Below are 15,306 nucleotides of genomic sequence, written 5' to 3' on the forward strand. Positions count from 1 at the left end.
AGTTGGAGCTCAGCCTTATTGGGGATCCTTTGAGAAACCATGTGGAATGCGTGTAGAAATTGTCCCTCGGGAGGACATGAAAGCTGGACACTTATCTACTCACTGAGTGCTTATCACAATGAGTAAGAACCCCATCAGTTGAGGGTTATTATTTCTAGGCCTTTAACTCCTACACTCTTCTGTGTTGCACCTGCCACTGCTGAGCAAGCTCCCATGAGACCTCAGGTGGAGAAGTCAAAGGGTGCTTGCACTGGGAAGTGCAATCTGCTGGGAACTCTACCACAGCTGCGGTGGCCTTAGAGGTAGGAAGAAGCATCTCGACAGATTCTGCGAAGACTTATAAGGATATAAAGACGAGGATGAATTGAAAAGACGTAGAAGAGCGTGAAGCAGAAAGTACCATAGGTGAGCAGAAACTCAAGAGGCTGATACTATTAACAAGAAGAAGCTGTGAGGTAGGAAAAGACACGGAGTAGAGAAAACATCCATATTGAGTCGCTGGCTAGGTCACTGGTGGATTATGGGAAGACTACTTAACCAGTGGTGGGGAGGAGCTATTTCTGCTGAGGAGCGTTGACTCTTATTCTACATTCTCTACCCTACAAAGCAACGTCAATACTTTAGTAGATAAGATATCTTCGTGGCCCTTGTATTACACTGATTAGAGATTAAGTCCCTAGATCCAGGGGTAAGGCTGGAGACTACAAGTAGAATCCCATCTACGATGAATGAGTTTTCATGCAGATTGTGAAGATATGGGTAAAATATAAGCAAGCATTAACGCTGCCTTCTGAGTTTCTGAGACACAATGCGGAAGAAAGAAGAACCTTTGCCTCGGAAGTGGGGTTAAGGTTCTGATTTCTCCTCAGGTCTGCTTTGGTGCTGCCGTGTGAGGCCTGCAGATGCTCAGGAGGTAGTTCTTTCAAAGCTTGGAGTCCTGCCTTTGCTAATAAGGGAGAAACAGTCATTCCTCAGTGTGTCTCAGCAGGTGCAGCAGCAACACCATAGCCCTGGAGTGTGTCCTATTGCTTAGGCTGCCCCAAGAGACTGCTGTCAGGTCCTTGCTATCTTTGGGACCAGGTGAGTGTAGGTCTTATCCTTATGAAGGATGGCTGAGCATTCAGGACCCAAACATCCCATGTCTAGGTAAGCCACCGAACCTTTTAAAATGCCCAGCTAAAATCCTGTTATATTCCTGCATTTTAAATGTAAAATTAGTCCCTGAATGTGAATACTTACCTTATTGTCAAAATGCATTATTCAGCTTTATGTTTAAGGTCCACAAATTCAAGTACTTTAAGGGAAAATTTGGGGACAAAAGAAGCCTTATTCCAAAGTGGTATTTGTTTGGCAGGGGTGGGAGTAGCTTAGGACCCCCTCAAAGTGATTGTCCTGAAGATCAATACAATGACAACATCTTATAACCTTTGTCTACTATCCTCTCCTTTCCTGGCCACTAATGCAACATTGTACCATGAAAATATTCCAAGCTTCTCCTATCTAGTCTCTTCCTCCATCAAAATGTACCTGTGCAGTGTCCCATTCCCACGGTGCTTACCTAGGGTGCTCAAGGCTGGGAGGGGCCTACAATACTGGGATATTGGCCTTTCCAGGGAGAATCCTTGAGGATACTGTCTGTTGCAGATGGGTTCTCAGGGAAGCAGATGCTGAGATGAAATTAGGAGTGCAAAAAATTTATTGGGGAGTCACATTTGTCAAAGCAAAAGAGTACAAAGCAGGATTGCACAGTGGGAGCTGTCAGACGGTGATGCAGACCGGATAAAGCCTCTGCCAGTCCGACGAGAACTCCAGAGCTGAGATTGCCCATTACAGGTCTTATGTTGAGTGGAAATGGCTAGATCCTCTACCATTGTCTTGCTCAGTCCTTGTCCGTGCCTGAGAGAGCACGACCTTGGCTTGAAAGTGAAGGCAGTCTCTAAAGGCTTTAACAGCTGGAGGCTGTCAGTTGCTCACGCTCCTTGAAGATGGGGAGTGAGTTCTTTCTTAGAGAGACATCTGAGTGGTGCATCTCCAGTCAGCCACATTGACTTAACCAAAGGGAACACCGTATAATGTGAAAATTTTAAGGCCTTTGGTGGGCTGAGGAGGGAGAAATCTTTAGTGTTTATAAACGTTTCTTCAGGGCCTACTTTGTGCTGGATACTTTCACAGAGCATGTTTCTTCCGACGCTTTGAGCCAAAGAACAAAAAAGAAAAAAAGAGATTGCTTTTTTTGTTGCTCCCTTCCCCACTCCTTGTTGTTTATTGTCTGGCTGCCTTGCTTGGCAGAATATTTAAGTCCTACTTATCTTTCAAGGCTCAGATCAGGATTGTCATGGTGACAAAATATTTGAAATTGGGACTCTCGCAGAAAGTTCCAATAAGTCAAAGGACTTATTTGAAAGCCTGTGCCTTCAAATCCCCTGTCCTGGCCAGCCCTGTAGATTTTCTGTAGGCAGAAGAGTTTGTTTTGTTTTGTTTTTGTTTGTTTTTTCCAGCACCCTCACCTCTTTTGTGTTTTCAGACACAATGACTGCTTAATCTTCAAGTCCTGGCTCACTGGGGCAAGGTGTGGTCTCGAAACTTCCATTAGAGTTCTGTGGACTTTCCTGGGTCAGGTCTCCAAATCTGTAGGAAGAAACTCCCTACTCTATCTTGACACATGTTGACATCTATCTTTCCTCCTTCCATAATAAAGGAAGATTCAGAGAGGAGTTTGTTTTTAACCAAGTTTGTCTTTTTTAAAAAAATTATTCCTTCTCCACATCTTTTCTTCTGTGGTATTTTTTCCAAAGATGGCTGCAACAATCTCTCCCATCCTACATGCTCCTCAAAAGTCTTGCCACTCCTCCATCAAAAATGGAGTCTAGGGGCCAGCCCAGTGGCATAGTGGTTAACTTTGTGCACACTGCTTCGGCAGCCCAGGGTTCTCAGGTTCGGATCCCAGGCACAGACCTACACACTGTTCATCAAGCCATGTTGTGGTGGCATCCCATGTATAAAATAGAGGAAGATTGGCACAGGTGTTAGCTCAGCAACAATCTTCCTCAAGCAAAAAGAGGAAGATTGGCAACAGATATTCGCTCAGGGCCAATCTTCCTCTCTCACACACACACAAACACACACACACACGCACAAGAATGGAATCTAATTCCCTTTTCTTTGACTCTGGGTGGGCTTGTAACTGCTTCCATCAATAGAAGGCAGAAGAGTAATGCTTTGTGACTTCCGAGGCTAGATAAGATAAGGCCATTCAGCTTCATGGTCCTGTTGGGAGACTTATTCTGGGAACCCAGCCACCATGCTGTGAGGGAGCCCAAGCATCCCAGGGAGAGGCGCATGTGGAGAGGAACTGAGGCCTCAGCCCCAGCTCTGGCAGAGCTCCCAGCACTGCTCCGACTTGCCGGTCATAGAAGTGAGTTATCTTGAAAGGAGTCTTTCAGGACACAGCCAGACTTCTTACGCTGAAGCCACATGAAGCAGAGATGAGCCTTCCTCCGTGAGTCCTGCACAAATTGCAGACATGTGGGCAAAATGAAAAATTACTGCTGTTTTAAGCCACTATGTTTTGGGATGGTTTGCTACCCAATAGTAACCAGAACACCTTCCCTTTGTGACCTCCTCAAAGAGAATTTATTTCTACCCTTTTACTGACTGATATGATGGATAATTCTATTGTATTGTACTGTGCAATGATCTCAGGGGAAGATGACTCAGCAAATTAATTTCTAAATAATGGTGATATAGACTCTCCAAAATCACTGCTATTTCATAGTGGTAGAAGCTCAGGACTCATTTCCTCTTTCATTCTTCCATTGATAGTTCTGGAGTCTGTAATGTTCTTCTGATCATTTTCACTGATGGAGGATCCTTCACAACAAGATTTGGGAGATTTATGCAGTTATGATGAGAACCAGTATAATCTTTCAAGGTGCTTCTTTTCTAAGGAACTCTAAAAGTGAGTACTCATATTTTTCGTCTTCTCTAGATTCTGTGAAGCTCTGACTTCTAGGAACACTCTCTTCTCTCCCCTTTACTTACCCCAGGATTTTCCAAACTGTGCTCTGTAGAACCCCATTCCCTGGAACATTAATAGGTTTTTTGCAGAGAGGCAAATTAGTTTGGGAAGCAATTCACACTTTATCACTCTCTTAGAGATTAATGATGCTCATTAGCATCTAAGAGTCTTGAGTGAGGAAGCTGTTTTCAATTATTTATTCATTGAAACAATATTTATCGAGCACCTATTCTGATTCAGGCTTTGTACAGGTGTTGGGTGTACAGCAGAGAGCAAACAGACATGGTCCTTCCCCGAACAATGTGCTAGGGAAGACAGCTAATTTATAATTACAAATTGTAATGACTACTATGAAGGAAAAGAACTGTGGGCCACAAGAGAGAATGGTGGGGGATGTAGATCAGAGTGAGTAACAAGAAAAGCATCTCCAAGGAAGTGACGTTTCAGCTGAGGCTTGATGGAAAAGTTGGTGTTGGCCAGTTGAAGTCTGGGCTAGACAGAATAAACAACACATGCAAAGGCCCTGAGGCAAGGAAGATGTTGGCAATGAGAACAATGTTGGCGATGGAGGCAATGAGAAAAGGCTGTCTTGAGTAAAGGAGAGAATAGAGTGAGTTAGACAAGCCTTTTCCAGATGGTAGTTGATGGTGCTAGGGAGGCCTGCCTGAAGTGGGGAAGCCAAGACCCATTGATCATGTGTTTGAAATCACAGAAAATGGCAGGAAGGCTGGTAAGACCACATCAAACTTTAATGTGTACACAAAGGAGATTCTGATTCAGTAGGTCTGAGGTGGGGCCTGAAATTCTGAAATTCTACTAAACTCCCAGGTGATGCCAGTGCTGCAGTGTGAGAAGTAAGGGTATAAACTACCTCCCTCAGGCCAACTCCTTCAATTCTCCTTTCTCTCCCAACTCCTGGGCACCTGGTCCCCACCCCAAGTTGTCTGGAACACAAATTGCTCAACCATCCTATGCTTCTGAAAGGTAACCACACCTATTCATGCTCAAATACTCTCTTGTTTATCCTAGTCTTACTCATCTTTAGCTCCAAATGCAGTTGGTGGCCAAAGTTTTAAAATTTCTTGTGTAAAGGTTTAGCCAGTTTTAAATATAGTACAGTCATAATAGCCACATAATGACATTTCAGTCAACAACAGACCGCGTATACACTGGTGGTCCCACAACATTAGCACCATATAGCGTAGGTGTGTAGTAGGCTATATCATCTAGGTTTGTGGAAGTACACTCTGTGATGTTTGCACAATGAAATAACATAACGATGCATTTCTCAGCATGTATGCCTGTTAAGTGATGTGTGATTATTATTAAACTCCACACTTTACATCTTAGTTAGGGGAGCTTCACAGGGTGTTGGTGGCAAAGAAAAAACCAAAAAACCCAAGGAAACCTTCCTGGAATTTTTCTTGGGACAAATATCCTAGGCAGATACTAGGAATGTGTAGTCATCTTAGACCAATGGAAAGACTAGTTCATAGTGTGCCCATGATCAACATTTCAAAATGGAATGAGTGGGGACCTGAGTCCTTCTACATTTAACTTTTACCAGGCCTAACCCTGAGCTACTGAAATGGTTAATTTTCCTTTCCCTATCTGTTAAATTCTTTCTTGCTTCAGTTTCAAACACCTCCTACAGGAAACATGTTCAGACAAGGTGGGAGGAGGTATAGACTCACGTTCTAATGTGTCTGTCATGAGGCCCATCTACCTAGGCTTTAATTGTTGGGGGTCCTGGATTTTTGGGGTTCAGAGCCCCTCCTTTGCTGGATGAGGCAGAATGTATGCCTGTGCCTGAGAACTGAGCTAAAAGAAGCTGTGTCAAAAATCACGGAGTCAATTAATTTAAGCTCAGAACAGAGAGCTCTCTGCTCCAAGGTCTTGTTAATTGACTTATTGCTTTTCTGATATGTATCCAAACTCTAGTTACATCCTTGGGCATCTATTGACTGGTTGCCAATTTCCTGAGGCCGTTTTCCACGGTGAGATGAGGATACCAATAGGGGTATACGAAATCATTTGGGAAGGTGTATGAATGAACAGATTTTATTTTAGGGGTTATATATTTATTTTAGTGAATATTGGAAAAAACCACGACTAACATATGAAACCTATGATTTCATATATTCTATTTCTCAGCATAAGGCCAGGTTAAAAAAATGACTTATATAAAGTCAACTTAAAGAAACACGATAAGTAAATAATAGTACAGGCTGTGAGGGAAAAATCATGAAGGTGTTAAGCAAATGATGGCGTCCCAAGGGATTCAACACTAACAATTTAGGTGTTACCCTTCTCCAAAGAACTGCTCTCTGATGGAGCATGTTTATTTATTTAACACATTTATCGAGATGAATATGATATGACTTTGCCCTTGAGGAGCTGACAGTCAAAACTGACTCCTAAACAATCACAATACAAAAACACCAGCTAAAATTTACTATGAAGCAGTCATCTGCAAGAGCTTTGCATGTAAATTATCTCATTCGTTTTCACAGGAATGATCGAAAACAGATTTGACTTTTCTATCTATTTTACACATGTGAAAACTAAGTGAGAGAGATTAAGTAACTTGTCTGAGGTTATCTGGTCAGCAGTAGCAGAGCCATGATTTGAACCCAGGCAGTGTAGCTTCAGAGCCATGCCATGCGTCCACAGGACCATGAGAGAACAGAGGACTGAGGGACAGCCTGGAAAAGCCAAAGAAGGCCCGTTTGTAAAGGGAAGAGCTCAGAGAATTCAACTTAGCAAGGACAATAGATGTGAAGGCAAGAAAATGGGGTGACGTGGATTGAGTTTGGGGAGTGGGGTAAGTAATTCAGTGTGTAGTTGCAGGTTAGGATGCATACTAGGATTAATGAAAAAGAAATTTAAGATTTGAAGGCCTGCTGTGGTGAGAAGACCTGGGTTGTTAAGTATCTTAGATTAGGTTTTCCAGAAGCAGACCCTGAGCTTGGGGCTGGGTACCAAGTGATATATTAAGGAAATGATCCAAGGAGAAACCAGCAAGGGGGTGAGGATGAAGGACGGGGAAGGAGAGGAGGCCAAGCAATTGTGTGATGTCAGACAGACGCCTCCAGAGCGGAGTTCAGGCTGATCCTGTGGGGAGCTCTGGGGAGGAGTTCTGCCTCAGAGCTGTCCCTAGACGAGGCTCCCACACCCGAGTCATTGGTGAGGGGCCAAAGACGGAGGCAACACATTCCCAGGCACTTTCAACTTTCTGTGCAAGTGGGCCAAGTGGGCTCTGGTAGCCTGAGGGCAACCTTCCAAAAAAGATCTTCAGGTGCTACCTGTTGGGAAACAAAACAAAACAACACAGAAGGCAGGAACATAAAATGGTAAAAACGGATCTAATTTGAAGGGACTTGTAGCGGAACACTGATGTTGTCTGCTATAATGAGGAAGTTTGGAAGGAAAACATATCTTTCTGGAAATGCCATGATAAGGACAAGGGGACTAGACATGATTTTATCCAGAAGATATAGTTGACCCAGTTGCCACCTGTAAATCTTTTTTGCGTAGAGCCTATACTTTTCTTACCAATGTCCTTCAGTTGTATCTTCCCTCTCAAAATAATATTCTCTACTTTGTATTTAAGAGGTTAAAAACTTTTTATGAATTTATCTTAATTCCTACAAGAGAGTTGACAGACCAAAAAAATCTCTTATTGTGTCACTTATAAAAACCTAATGAAAAATGTGAAGAATAGAATGATTATAGAGGTGGTTCAGCAACACATGGTTAAGGCTGTCTTAGGAACTATTTGTTTCATCTATTTAATATTTTTTCAATTTATTATTTTTTTCCAAGAGATAAATTTGGTTCACATTATCAGCCAGGAGCCCTTTCTTTGCTTGCTGAAAAATAGAATAATGAAGATGCAAGGTGCTTTCTTTAGGGTGGAGGAAGCAGCATTTGGCTACCACCCAACCTCTCTTCTAGCTTCTCCTCCTTGCTGCATATAGTACCCTGCATACCTTGCATTGAAACAATGGATTTAAGCAACGAGGGGCTGATGCAAGGTTTGAATCCCACTCTCTTCATTTCAAATGATACAATCAGTCTGTTGGAGCCCAAGGTCTAAGTCTTTCCTTCTCTTATTGTATGCATGTTAATTGTGTGTTTTGAATTTTTACAATAAAATGTTAGAACAAAAGTAATTTCTACGCATAGTATGTGACATCTAGCCAAAAAAAAGGGGAATTGAAGCTTTGAAAATTACATGTAGTTTTATTGAATTCAAAGAGCTCAGATTTGAAGGTCAAGAGATTATGTGATGCATAAATGCTACTGGTTTATAATTGGCTTCTGGGACTTGACCCACTCCTGCTAAGATAAAATCGTTCGGGCGGTCCTGGATTATCAGCTTAAATGTAGACATCAGTTTAAGCCAACGCTTTCTTAAATCTGGTAGGATTGTTAAAGAAAAGGGAAGGTTTTCAAATAATTTTGTCAAGTTTAACATGTGTTAGTAATTCAAAGTTTCAGTCTTGGATAATTCCAAACTTAATCCAGGCCCTTTGTCAAGGCCAGCGCTATCCAATGGAAATATAATAGGAGCCACATGTCATTTTAAATTTTCTGGTAGTCAGGTTTACCCAAAGTAAGAAGAAACAAGTGAAATTAATTTTAGCAAGATTTAATTTAATCCAGTATACCTAAAATATTATAATTTCAAAATATCATCAATAAAAAAATTATAAAGGTATTTTACATTTTTGTATATGAAGTCTTTGAATCTGGTGTATATTTTATATTACAGCAGGTCCCAATTTGTAGTGGCTACTGTATTGGATGGCACAGGTCCAGGGAAATTAAAAAGCGTAGTTCAATTGCATCATATGCCATTTTAACTTATGCAAATTGAAATGTTTAAACTTTACCCCCTCCTTCCCCCAGAAAAGGGAAAAAGTCATTTAGGTAGTGCTGACTATTCTGTCTATAGTCTTCTCTGTGAGTTTCTATCCTGAACTGGGTGTACTGCCCACACAGAGGTCACAGAGGTCAATCTGCTCTATCCTACTTGGTCTAAGTCCTCACATACGTCTTCTAGTATTCAGCTCATGCTACATTGAGTCTGTTTTTGATGTTTAAAGATATGTGTTATTTCTTAAAACATGACCTCTAACACAAGCCAGCTGCTTTGTCTGGCACTTAGAAGAAATAGTCATGGGTTCTGTTGCTGGAGGAAAACCTGCCTGTGGTGGGCTCAGTGAGGGGTACCAGTATATTGGTTTCCAATTTGGAGCAAGTAAATATGGCTGCAACAAATCTAGCCATCAAGATATAAGAGAGAAAAATTTCTATTCTTTATGGGCAATTTGATGGATTTTCAAGGGTAATTTTGACTTTGGGAGTTTCACCTTATGGACGGAATTAACTACAGCCAAAGCTGTTAGTCCAGTGCAGTCACATGGGCCATGCATTGCACAGTCATTTATTGGGCCCTTGTGGTGTGCTAGATGTGGGCTTCTTACCCCAACTCCCACTTCATAGACACTCAGGACCTTTCTGCTACCTGAAGGCACATCAGCTGATGGCTGGAATCTCACGCACTGCCTACCTGCTCAGTGGTCCCTATGCTCACCGTCCTTCTTCCTCAGAACTTTTCATTAATACAAACTTAGCTTCTCCTGTCTTCTCCCCATGGAACTCTGCTTCCTTCCTCCCGCACAGCTACTTGCCATTTTGATGAAGACTCAATCCTGTGGGTGCAAGTCCATGGATCTCTCTGGTAGAGTTTGTGTTGAGAGCACATGCCTGGATGGACAGAACTCCCTCTTCAAAGAAAAGACTTTGAAAGCAAGAATGAAGTTGGACAACTCTTCAAATGGTTTCAGAATTAGCCCTGGAATAAGATGATAGAGATCGTACAACTGGGTCTTACTGTTAAATGCTGGTTGGTACATGTATGCAATAAAGTTAAGGTCTTCTTGGCAATTCAACTTTGTTATTAAAGCAACTCTTTCTCTAGATATAGCCTTCTTGTATTTTCCTTAAACTTTCTGCCAATTTTTTCAAAATGTGGCATCGCAGACAGGAGTTGCCTGGAAAAAGATCCTTTACCTTTTAAGGCTATTTATCTTCAAACGCACTAAAATAATAATTTGTGATGTCTTTAATAGAGTTTAAATGAATGAATAAATTTAGCTTTTATGTTATTATGAAGTTTGTATTTTAGCTGTAAAGTGGGATTTTTTATAGTTTTGTGGACTTGGGCAAAAGTAGATGAGTATCAAAGCTAATATAGATTGCAGCTTTTATGTATTAAAAATTGAAAATTTATAATATATTCATCAAAGCAGGAAATTAAAATTGTCTTTTTTAATAACAATTGAAAATCAGTCATTATATCTTTTAATAGAGATTAAATGGATAAAATCGCCTTTTAACATAACATAAATTTGACATTTTCATTATTTCTCTCAAAATGCGGTGCTTGTGACAGCTCACTTGGCACCATGGTGATGTTGTCTCCGGGTTAGTAATTAAATCTGGTTCTGAGAACTTTTGTTTCCCACTAGATTCTAAGTTTTTCAAAGTCACCTCCAGGTCTCTATATTCTTGGTATCTAGCGCATGGTAGGCTTAAAGTATATATTAGAAGCAACATGTAACTTTGGATCTGTAAGGCCCCAAGAGCTGTGATTTGCAGAAATAAAAAGTCTTGGTGACAGGATTCCTTAAATATGAAGTATGAGAGGGCAGGGCAGGGGCCTAATGCTTAGTGAGCACCTGCTGTGTGCCGGGCGTTCTGATAGTTATTGTCACCACACACTGCCTCTATGGTACTAGCTTAGGTTCTAAGGAGTTATCTGTGTCAATCAAACACTCTAGCCCTTTGAGAATAGGAGACAGACCAAATCCTATCACAGTTAAGGCCGTTACAATGAGAAACCACAAAAACTTCAAGTATTTCTAGGTCCTTGTTGGTGGTTCACTTATTTCGAGAACTTTCCAGGCCAGGGAATGACCTTGCATTGTTCCCAGGGTTTGCTCTAATGGGATTAGTCTTGGAATAGTTTCTTGGTTATTGTCCAAGTCTTCCTGGCTCATTTTAGAGTAGCTTTTGTCCCAGGCAAGGTGAGGAATAGCCCTGTCCCAGAAGCCGAGGTCAGGGTCATGAAAGCTCTTCTTTCTAACTATGTTCTCGGTTAAAGTTATCCAGAGAGTGGCTTCTGTTGTCAGAAGATCACCATCAAATCCAGCCTGGGTAACCTGAGGCAGTTTATCTAATCTCTCCATGCAAATATAAATTCTAATATCTAACTTGGAGGTTGAGAATGAAATGAGTTTATTTGTATGGAAACTGCTGACAGACTGTATCAGTTATCCACTGTCACAATAATGCTTTGTAACAAATCACCACAAAACCTCAGAGGCATATAACAATAAGTGTTTATTTGGTCTGCTGGGAGTTGGCTAGATGGTTTTGCTGATCTAGGCTGGGCTTGCTTATATGTCTGTGGCTTGTCTAGCTGTCAGCTGGCTGATCTAGGCTGAGGCAACAGGGGAACTTCCACTCTGGTCCACATGTCTCTTAGTCTCTGTCAGGTGGCCTGGGCATGTTCTCATGGTGGGGGCAGAGGCCTAAGAGAACAAGCCCTAATGTGCAAGCCCATTGCAAACCTCTTCTTGTGAAAATTTGCTGACATCCCATAAACCAATGTGAGAAGATGAATGATTGAGTCTAGCGTCAAGGAGTGAAGCAGGTCACTTGCCCATGGAAGGAGACCATAGCAACGTGCAGGGCAAAGGGAATGGAGGGTGAAGGAGGGGTGAAGAATTAGGGCCATTCTGTAATATAGCCTAACAGACATTGGGTGGTTGTAAAGAACAACTGTCAAATTTTTGGCTATCCAGCATCTGAACTTCTTGCCTATGTTTGGGGTATTCCCCACCTTGGTCTTGGTGAGAGGCAGAACCGTTCTCTTCCTAAGGAGGTTAAAAAAAACCCTGAGATGCTCGCTTTCCCAGTATTTCTGTGCCTTTAGTGTACAGCTCCATGGCCCAGTTCCAACTATCCTGATATACTTGCTTGGGACCCTGCATCTGGAGCTGGGATGCAAAGAAGCATGGAGTATCCATACAGGTGGTGGTGGAGGCCATGCACAGGTTCAGGGCAGAGGTGCTGGTGGTGGTTTTCTGTGAGTGGCAGAGTGACTGCTTAATGGTCTCAATTTGTCACCCCCTGTATCAGGCCTTTTGTTGTGCGGTTTTGTATTTCCCTCACTAAAGAGGCACAGTCTATTTCCCCACTCCTTACATCAAGGCTGGTCTTGTGGCTTGTTTTGGCCGATAAGGTGATGGTATTGCCAGTTCTGAGCCTAGGCCTCAAGGGACATTACGTGACTTTGCAATTCCTTTGCTCCTCTGCCATCACCACGAGAACATGCCTGGCCTGGACACGCTGGAGGACGAGAGACATGCCGAGCAGAGCTGAGTCATCCCAGTCACCCCCGATAAGGCCAGCCTGGAAAAGCCAATAGCTGGCCAACCTGAAGCCTCAAGAGTGGCCCAGTCAGGATTACAGAGCTGCCTACCAGCCTCTGAGTGACCCAAGCAATATGAGCAACAAACACCTATTATCATATGTCACTGTGTGTTTGCAGTTGTTGGGTAGACAGCATTATTGTAGAAATAGCTAACTGATACACTGTGTCCAGTGCTAGGCTAGTTGGGTGGTGAGATTTTGAGTGGTTCTGCCTCCTACAATCTCTTTTTTCCTGTCCATTTTCAGAGCCTGGTCCTCCAGAATTCTTGGCAATTATTAAAGTAACCCAGTATCTTTTCAGTGAATTCCCTTTGTGCTTACATCGACCAGAGCCAACTTCTGTTTCCCACACTTAAGAACTCTGTCTAGTACTGTGCAAGTATAGTGCTAGCTCTTATTATTAATCTCCCATTTCTGCCTTTGTTTGAACTGGCACTTATCTTCCGGAACTTGTTTCATTACTGAAATAAATAGCACCTAACAGTCTGTCTGCCCCAAGAAGCCTCTCCTGACTAATTGGGAAATGCCAGTTCCTCCTCGTATCTTCCCTTCTTTGTGTGGCAGCATCTTCTCAGCCTCGCTTGTCACTGTCTTCCACCATACTCAGAGCAACAGCAAAACAACTGCCATTGTTCTCACGTAAGTGATCCATCTGTTGGATGTTTACAGAATTGTCAGTGTTTGTTCATGTCAACATTGCCTATTATAGAGAGGAGATGTGCAGCAGACACAGATGGTGTGGATTTAACTGATCTTTTGAGCGCTATGTAGTTATTAATTTGACTTAGGTGAGTAGATCAGCCTTTCAATGATGATGAGTAACTCAGATATTGGGTGGAGACAGATGGTTGGTGGACAGTCAAACTTGCTTCGGAAGAGGTTGCCTGAACTGAGCCATGTCTCAGACTTCTCTCATTAAAATCTAAGAAGACTTCTGGGGGCAATTGGCATGTCAGAGGGAGTGGGGACCTTGGAGTTAAAGGGCTGAGTGTGCATCCTGGCTGTGCACTGGGCAAATCACTTAGCCTCTCCAAGTTCCAGTTTCCTAAGCTCTAAAATGGGGACACCAACCAGTACCATCCCTGTTCATTAGTCAGAGTTGCTGTGACAATTAAAGAAATATTGCTCATGAACATGCTCTGTAAACTGTTTTAGAGCAAGGGAGTATTGACAGATGCTAACTGTTGGGACCTCTTGACACCGTTCCCTGTTTTAGGGAGGTCAGGAGAAGAGAAGTTAGTACAAGCCAGGAGTCTGGAGTCAGTGTCCAGGTAGTTTCTGGGTATAAATTCTCAGTCCTGTTCGGGAACCAGTAGCCACAGACCTGACCATACTAGGCTGGCAGACAGGAATGAAGAGTCCATATTATGGCACATATCCGCGCAGAGGGCAGGGTAATGCCGGGCAGCGTAGCCCTTTGATTCTTCTTAAGCAAGAAGACCAGTAGAGAGTGATGCTGAAGAGTGAGTCCTCTAAGTGTAGTATGGGAGTGAGGGTTAGAGAGGGCTTATGTCAAATAGAAATAGCTTTTGGCCATGAGTAATAGAGACCTGAAATGTACTGGCTTGTGAGGTAATAGAAAATATATATTGGTCTCTGCCCCTGGTTCCTGATGTGGTGCTTCTGAAACTTGTGTAATTTCCTAAAAGATAGGAGTGTCTTGTTCTAATGAGGCCACTCTGCATGGGCTCCTGGGTGGTTCCTGGATGAGGGCTGGTCACCGGAAAGACCAAGCCATGATTAGAAGCTTGGAATTTCAACCCCACTCTCCGCTCTCTTGAATTGATCATGCTCAATTTAAATTGAGCAACCTCTCTTAATTGGTCATGCCTATGTGAGGAAGCCTCTGTAAAATCCCAAAAGTATGGGGTTCAGAGAGATTCCAGGTTGGCAAACACATCCACAGGGGGAGGGTGACGCACCCCAACTCCACAAAGACAGGAGTTTCTGCGCTTGGGACCCTCCCAGACCTCATTCTCTGTATCTCTTTGTCTGGCTGTTCATCTGTATTCTCCTTTAATAAACGGGTAAACCTAAGTAAGAGTTTCTCTGAGTTCTGTGAGCTGCTCTAGCAAATTAATCGCATCTGGGGAGGGGGTGGTGTGAACCTCTGACTTGTAGCCAAATTGGACAGAAGTTGTGGGTAATCTAAGGACCTACTACTTGTGACTGGCATCTGAAGTAGAGTAGGAGCAGTCTTGTGGGACTGAGCCCTTAACCTGTGGGATCTGACGCTGTCTCCAGGTAGATGGTGTTAGAGTTGTGTTAAATTGTAGAACACTCAGCTGGCATCACAGAGAATTGCTTGTTGTGGGGAAAAACTTCCACACATTTGGTGACCAGGAGTGTCAGAAGCAAAGTGTGCTGTGTGAGTGGTAAAGGAAACACACAGAAAAGAAAGACATAGTAGGGAAGAACTGGGTTGTTCCCTACATAGGAAGGAAAAAATTGTAGGTTTTTCCTTTACATAGCTTAAACAATTACTAAGGGTTTTATTTTTCTCAGCTCAAGGTGAGAAATTGAGGGTTCATGTGGTAGCTCCATGAACAGAGACTCAGGCTTCTAAAAACCCACTCTGTCCATTCTTATGGTGTGATCCTTTATTTTGTAAGAGCTCAAGATAGTTGCCAAGGACCAGCCATCATGTCTGTATCTCAGGAAGGAAGAATGGGAGAGGGTGCTTACGAGCGGAATCATTTCCTCTAAAGAACTCAGAAAACACCCTCTAGTGACTTCTGCTTGCATCTCACAGGTTAAGAGAGGCTGGTAAATGTGCCTTT

The 15,306-nt window shown here is 42.7% G+C and overlaps 1 long non-coding RNA gene across 4 annotated transcripts in view; it reads left to right on the forward strand.

Annotated features, from left to right (window-relative positions):
• The window catches only part of LOC139075980 (uncharacterized), a 294,470-nt gene that overhangs the window by 100,552 nt on the left and 178,612 nt on the right, over positions 1–15,306 (forward strand). For 2 of the 4 annotated variants that reach the window (XR_011527097.1, XR_011527098.1), the window contains one exon: positions 3,823–3,958. The exons of the other annotated variants lie outside the window; for them this stretch is intronic. This is a non-coding gene — a long non-coding RNA (uncharacterized lncRNA). The remainder of the gene's footprint in view (positions 1–3,822; positions 3,959–15,306) is intronic. 4 annotated transcript variants of the gene reach the window in all.

The sequence above is a fragment of the Equus przewalskii genome, chromosome 15 (assembly GCF_037783145.1).
Source record: "Equus przewalskii isolate Varuska chromosome 15, EquPr2, whole genome shotgun sequence".
In the NCBI taxonomy this organism is placed as follows: domain Eukaryota; kingdom Metazoa; phylum Chordata; class Mammalia; order Perissodactyla; family Equidae; genus Equus; species Equus przewalskii.